This window comes from Rhamphochromis sp. 'chilingali', assembly GCF_963969265.1.
Source record: "Rhamphochromis sp. 'chilingali' genome assembly, chromosome: 18".
Lineage (NCBI taxonomy): Eukaryota > Metazoa > Chordata > Actinopteri > Cichliformes > Cichlidae > Rhamphochromis > Rhamphochromis sp. 'chilingali'.
This window is the reverse complement of record NC_137945.1, coordinates 17,067,933-17,075,130: the sequence shown is the minus strand read 5'-3', so window position 1 is coordinate 17,075,130 and position 7,198 is coordinate 17,067,933.

The following is a 7,198-nucleotide window of genomic DNA, read 5'->3' as shown; positions in this document are numbered from 1 at the left end:
TATGCAAGGCAAATGATGTCAACCAGTTTGGCTATGCAAAAGTTTTGGACCCACTGCTCAAAGATTTGAAGTCCTTTGAAGATAATGGTATTTTTGTTTCAAGTCTGGGCAAAGTGGTCAAGGGCACTGTACTTGCTGTAGTCACTGACAATCTTGGCGCTCACTCAATAGGCAGGTTTGTTGAAAGCTTTTCAGCTTCACATTTCTGTCGAAAGGTCACAGATCCAGGAGCATGAAGTAGGAGAAGGACTGTTTCCTCTACGGACTAAGTCATCCATGTCAAAGCAGCACTGTCTGATCCTGCAGAAGCTCACCACTGTGGAGTTAAAAGACAGTGTCCAATCTCAGACAGACTCAGTCACTTTCATGCTACATCAGGTTATCCCCCAGATGCTTTGCATGATTTGCTTGAAGGGATTGTACCTGTTGAAATTTCACTCTGTCTTGATGTGTTAATCAGGAAGAAATACATATCTCTTGAGCAGCTCAACCGTTCCATCCGTTGCTTTCCTTACAAATGGAGTGACAAAACAAACTGTACACAACCCATTGCCCCAAATTTCACAGCGCGAAAAAGTGTAGGAGGTAATGCACACGAAAACTGGTGTTTGTTGAGAATGATACCACTCATGATTGGTGACAAAGTACCAGAAGATGAGCCTGCTTGGGAGGTTTTGATGACCCTGAAAGATGTTGTTGAGCTTGTCATGGCTCCTCTCCACACAGATCACACAATAGGATACATGCAAAGTAAGATCTCAGAACACCATTACAGATATTTAGAAGTGTTCCCAGAGGAGAAACTGAGACCAAAACATCACTTTCTCGAGCACTATCCTTTGCTTACAACTGTTTACTAGGGGTTCAACGATACACAAAATTCACGGTTCGGTTCGGTTCGATACTTTGGTGTCACGGTTCGATATTTTTTCGATACAAAAAAAAATGTTCATGCCTTTTTAATTTGTCATTTATTAAATTTTCACGGCACATTCCGCACCACATCTCTGTGCGTTCATCATTTGTTTGAAGCCAGCTCACCTCCTGCAACTACTTTTCCGAGAATACGCGCTTCTTTTGTGGTTTGGACTCCTGACATTTCTTTGGAGGTGGAGGAACACCAAAGTAATTGCTTAAAGGAGCTTCTTCGACATCTTTAAGAGTTCTAAACAAATGTCTGTCCTCCTGAAAATCTTATGTACGCAAACACGCGTTGCAACTTCCTTATCTTGTGCGCATTTTTTATTTTGACAGCGAATGCGCACCTGCGGACCACTTATGTGCAGCCCTGGTTATTTAGCTCGTCATATTGCAGCCACAGAAATTCTTTTGTCCATGAAACCATAAAGCTGCACTTTCTTTTTGCCTTATAGTCTGATTTGTCATAACTTTTCCGTTTTGTGGTAAGCTTTTCTTTGGCTGTCACTTCTTCACCCTGACCTGTCTTATTTGGCTCAGCAGAACTAAAATATATATCCTTCTGCTTTTACACACGCACTCACATAATGCTCAGCGATCCTCTGCGTGATCAACCTCTCACATGTTTAAGCTGCCAGAGATTTCACTTGTCATGTTTGCATAGTAAGCTAACGATGTCAGAGGAATTGGTGCGCAAATTATCGTCACTCACCAATCAGTGCTGTCGCTCTCTATACATAGTTCGCGCGATTGCAAAGTGAAAGCAAAAAACAAGCGCAAATTCAAACGCGATTTCAATATGTCACTGTGGAATACACCAGGCACAGACACACGCACACACAGGTAGGTACAGCCAACTTCCACATTTATTCAAGTGTTGTTGTTTTGACAGCTGACTCAGTCACACAGTCTGACAGCTCACGAGCCCAGCTGATCTCTCTTCTGGCCGCTCCTCCTCGTCTCACTATAAACACAGCGGAGGGAGACCATCATCAGTCCATAAACAACATCAGCTGTTCTTACCGGCCTCGCAGCGCCGCCCTGTTGAGCCTTCCGCTCCACTCCTCCCCTGCAGCTGCGCCCGGGGCCACGCCTCCGCCACACACCCCCACCGCCCGTTCGAGGCCGGGGAGCCGTCCGGCCGAGCCAACTCCCCCCCCCGCGAGTGAGAGAGGAAATCGGCCACTGCCATCTGTGCCCCCGGCCTATGGATCACCTTGAACTTAAAGGGCTGCAACGCCAGATACCACCGGGTGATCCGGGCGTTGGCATCCTTCATGCGGTGGAGCCACTGCAGCGGGGCGTGGTCCGAACAGAGGGTGAATGAGCGTCCCAGGAGGTAATAGCGCAGGGAGCCGACCGCACACCAGATGGCCAGGCACTCCTTCTCCACGGTGCTGTACCGGCGCTCGCGCTCTGCTAGCTTCCGGCTGATGTATAGGACAGGGCGGTCGGCCCCCCTTACCTGCTGGGACAAAACGGCTCCCAGCCCTCTGTCCGAGGCGTCAGTCTGCAGAACAAAAGGGAGGGAAAAGTTAGGAGTGTGAAGCAGCGGCTCCCCACAGAGAGCCTTTTTCACCTGCACAAACGCCGCCTGGCACGGCCCCGTCCGGCGTCCCCGGGTTCCCCTGCTCCAGCGGCAAGGTGGTCCTCCGCCAGCGTCACCGCTACCTCCAAGCTTGCGGGCCGGTGGCACCGGACCCATCTCGCCGTCTCCGCTGGCAATCCCTCCGTGAACTGCTCCAGCACCACCTTGTCCACCAGCTTCGTCTCCCCCTCCGATGTTCCCGGTTGCAGCCAGCGTACCGCCGCGTCGCGCAGCTGCCGGGCCCAGGCGAATGGTCGGTCCGTTGTAGCCAGCCGACAGGCCCGGAACCGCCGGCGGTGGTCTTCGGCGGTGAGCCCTAGCCTGTCCACCACCGCCCGGCTCACGTCCGCGAAGCTGCTCCTCGACGCCGGAGGCAGACTCAGGGCCGCTGTTTGTGCCTCCCCGGACAGCAGGGGGAGCAGCCGCGGAGCCCACTCCTCCCGCGGCCATTGGCAAGCCTCCGCCGTGGCACGGAAGGTCTCCAAAAAAACCTGTGGGTCGTCCCCGTCCCCCATCCGGGGCACCGCCACCGACAGTGGCAAGGGCTTCGGCGTGGCAGCGGCCCCGACCAGCCGCTCCAGAACTTGCGTCTGCCGGTCCGTCTGCTCCCGCAGCGCGGCCAGGTGGGCACGCTGGTCGGCCGCCTGATCCCGGCTCATCGTCGCCATCTCCGCCAGCATCTGCGCCAAGAATTGCAGAGGCTGGGCGGGTGGCGCGGCCTGTGGGTCGGACATTTCCCCACCGGCACTTTCCTGGGTTTCGGCACCACTTGTGGAATACACCAGGCACAGACACACGCACACACAGGTAGGTACAGCCAACTTCCACATTTATTCAAGTGTTGTTGTTTTGACAGCTGACTCAGTCACACAGTCTGACAGCTCACGAGCCCAGCTGATCTCTCTTCTGGCCGCTCCTCCTCGTCTCACTATAAACACAGCGGAGGGAGACCATCATCAGTCCATAAACAACATCAGCTGTTCTTACCGGCCTCGCAGCGCCGCCCTGTTGAGCCTTCCGCTCCACTCCTCCCCTGCAGCTGCGCCCGGGGCCACGCCTCCGCCACAGTCACATATTGACAGTGGCTCACCGATGCCAATGACATAATTACCCGGCTACATTTCCGAAAGAATGCAAAAGCATTGACATATATTTTTCCTTCCTACGATAGGCCGACGGGCAGGGCAGAGATAGATTTTGGTAGCCCAACTGGAAAAATTTTGCGAGCCCTGTATCTGATTGAGGAATCACTCATCTTTGGAAAAGAGAGTTTATTACAGAGAAATGTCCCTTTCCAAAATAAAAGCTATACTATACGCTTCTTCTGGGCTATATTCTCAGCAGCATATTAAACATATCAGGTCCCCATAAGGAGAATCCTGTGCTAACGGCTGTCTAAATGACTCGGGTAAAGTTTGTAGCATGCGTGCTTGTTGTTTTTGTCGGCTTCCACTTGTCTTTGCACTAGGATGATGTCGGAGTAAATGTGCAGTCATATTTGTTGTGTTCCCACTAGTGCTTTCAGGTTAATCTCGTTGAAATGACGTTAACGCCACAACACGGCAAATCTCCGTTAACGAGCTACCGCGGATCGCCCTGAGCGTGGGGCTGGACGGCCAACACGTTAACGAGCTAACTGCGCTAACACACTAGCTCCCACCCATGTAATTGAGCATTGCGTGGCACATCCAACATACTGTTTTACTTTAGTCCATGACGCGCTTACCTTCAGGGTCATACGTCACATGAAAACCAAAATAGTTCCAAACGCCAGATCTGAATGAGGATGGGGGAGGTTCAATTTGCCATGTTGCAAGGAGAGCTTAACTTCTGTCTCGCTAGCTTGCCCTGCGCTCAGTGAATCTGCACTCGACTGCTCCGCCTAGGCTGCACTGTCGAGTGCAGATCCACTGAGCGCTCAACACAGACAGCATCGTCAGAAGGAAAGTTGATAAAATAAATTAAAAATTTTGTATTGTTCGATACATATGCGTACCGAACTGCACTGTATCGAACGGTTCAATATCGATACGAATATCGTTGCACCCCTACTGTTTATGGGCCACTTGTACATTTCTGGACTATGCGATTTGAAGCCAAACATCGATTCTTTAAACGGATTGTGAGGCAGACTGGGTGTAGAAACATCCTCATGACAATGGCGAGAAAACACCAATCGATGATTGCATATCATACCCACGATTACAACCACCAAAGGCCAGCACTGTCAGTGTCCCAGAAGACTCAAGTGGCAGTCGATGTTCTAAAAGACAGCATTAAGGAGTCCCTTGCAAGGAAGTTCCCCAGGGAAGACTTTGTGAACATGACGAATAAAGCAACCATTTTAGGCACAGACTATAATATTGGCATGATGCTGCCGTTTGGCTCAACAGGAGGCCTACCTGACTTTGCAGAAATCCATCAAATAGTCATTGTGCACAGAACTCCTGTGTTTGTTCTGAAGTTGCTTAGAGGCTGGTACTGTGAACACCTGAGGAGTTTCAAAGTAGAGCCCACAGGAGAGACAGAAATCCTTAAACATTCTGAACTGAAAGAAACATGGCTGCATACAATATAGCAGATGGCCGTATGGTGTCCCTTAAACACTTCATTTGCACATCAGAGTAAGTGTAATGGGTTGATTATTTCTGTTATATCAAATGTTTGTGCACTTATTGAAATTATTGAAAAAATATATTATTTTACCAACAACTTTATGGGCAGGCATCCTGTCTTATTTGTTTATTGTAATGTTTATTTAACAGGAACAATACATATAACTTTGAAAAAGAAAATAGAAGCATGTGATGCACACTTAACCCTCCTCTCTTCTTCTTCCCTTATCTCCCTCTTCTTAAAATGACAATCAAAAATTATTTATCCAAAATTCTACTGAACTAAATCTCTGCTTTTATTTCTCTGGCAGAAGATAATGAAGAAAATATATGCATGTAAGCTTATCAACTATTAATAACCTGTCTCAATTTCTTTTCTTTCTCTGTCTCTACAGCTGAGGAAACACAAACCAAACAACAATGGCAGTTCAGTTAAGAGTCGTTTTAGAAGAACACAGCATTCAAAAGTTGACACTTCCAACAGGAATTCCTAATACAGTGGATGGGGATACATGGGGAATTTGGACTGCTATACAAGACAAAGACTTTGACAATCAGTTTTTCAGTGTCATCTCAACTGCTGACTTGTATGACAAGGCCACTGTTAACGTGATCCTTAAAGAGCCAGTAATCACCCTTGACTTACAACCAGTATGTGAATCAGGATCATCGTCTGCATTGAACTCTTCGACTTCAGTGAGCACCCATCCTGCAAGTACTACTGAAACGGACACCTGCCCTGCCAATCATGATGCACCCTCACAGGTGTCTGACTGCGCATCGTCAAGTTCCAGTGACACCATCATTCTCCCTGATTCATGTCGCCCTGCTGCGTGGCCAGTGCCATTTCAAGTACCGGAGTTTTCCCGAGACATACAACTAATCCTCGCTGAGGCAAACAACTCATATCGCAACACTGGAAGACCTTTCATGGATGCCAGTGTTAAATCAGCAACAATGCAAGACCTTGCAAAAGTAATTTTTTCGTACACTGCTTACCCAACCAATCAGCAGATCCTCTCAGTGGCTGAAGCCTTGGTTTCAAAGTTTCCGTGTCTTAGCCAGGATCATTTGCCGGCTTATATGGCTGGCAGCAACGCAGAAAAAACAAGATGCACAATTACCGTGCCAAGCTAAGATCTCGAAAATTTTCTTACCCGGAAATTGAAATTAATGCCTTAAAAAGGAAGCATCCAGCTGATGCAGTGCCATCAAAGAATGTAAAAAAGCCAAAAAAAAGCAGAGGTTAATTATCTCCCTCCGCATCCTACTGGAGAAACCCAAGAGACACTGGAGAAAGAGAGGCTTGAATTAATTTATGAAATAACAAAGAAAAACAACGCAAAGATAATTGCAGATAAAATGAATAAAACGTTCTCTAGCCGAAGACTTGGAGTGGTCAGCCTCTGCCCCTCTGTGGGTGAGTTAAAAGAAAGGTGGCCAGCATTATTCACTGAGGCTCAGGTGAGTATGTGTGATAACTATTCCTATCCACCAAAAAACAAATGTCAAACAAATGTCAACAAATTGAAATGTCATTTTTTTTGTCCCCTTACTTCTTAGCTCATCGAAGAGTTCAGACGCATCACCACAGTTTCTTTGGTGGAGACATTCATGCTGAAACTTGATGAGTACACACCAGGTCTTTTGCAGCTTATGCCTGCCAAAGGAGGAGCTGCTGGTTCCAAGATGAGACCTCTGCTGGACACTTTGAATGACCTATGTTATTTGACTTTTTTCACAAATATGTAATTATGGAGGGCTGCAGTGGGTAGCAAGAAGGTCCTGGGTTCAAATCCCGGCCCAGGGTCTTTATGCATGGAGTTTGCATGTTCTCCCTGTGCATGTGTGCGTTCCCCCCGGGTACTCCAACTTCCTCCCACAGTCAGAAAGCATGGCTGTTAGGATAATTGGTTTCTCCAAATTGTCCTCAGGTTTGAGTGTGTGCGTGCATGGTTGTTTATCCTGTCTGTCTCTATGTTTCCTTGTGATTGACTGTCCAGGGTGTACCCAGCTTCTCACCTGTTGAAAGCTGGAGAGAGGCATCAGCCATGTTTTTGTTTTTAAGTAATTCAGT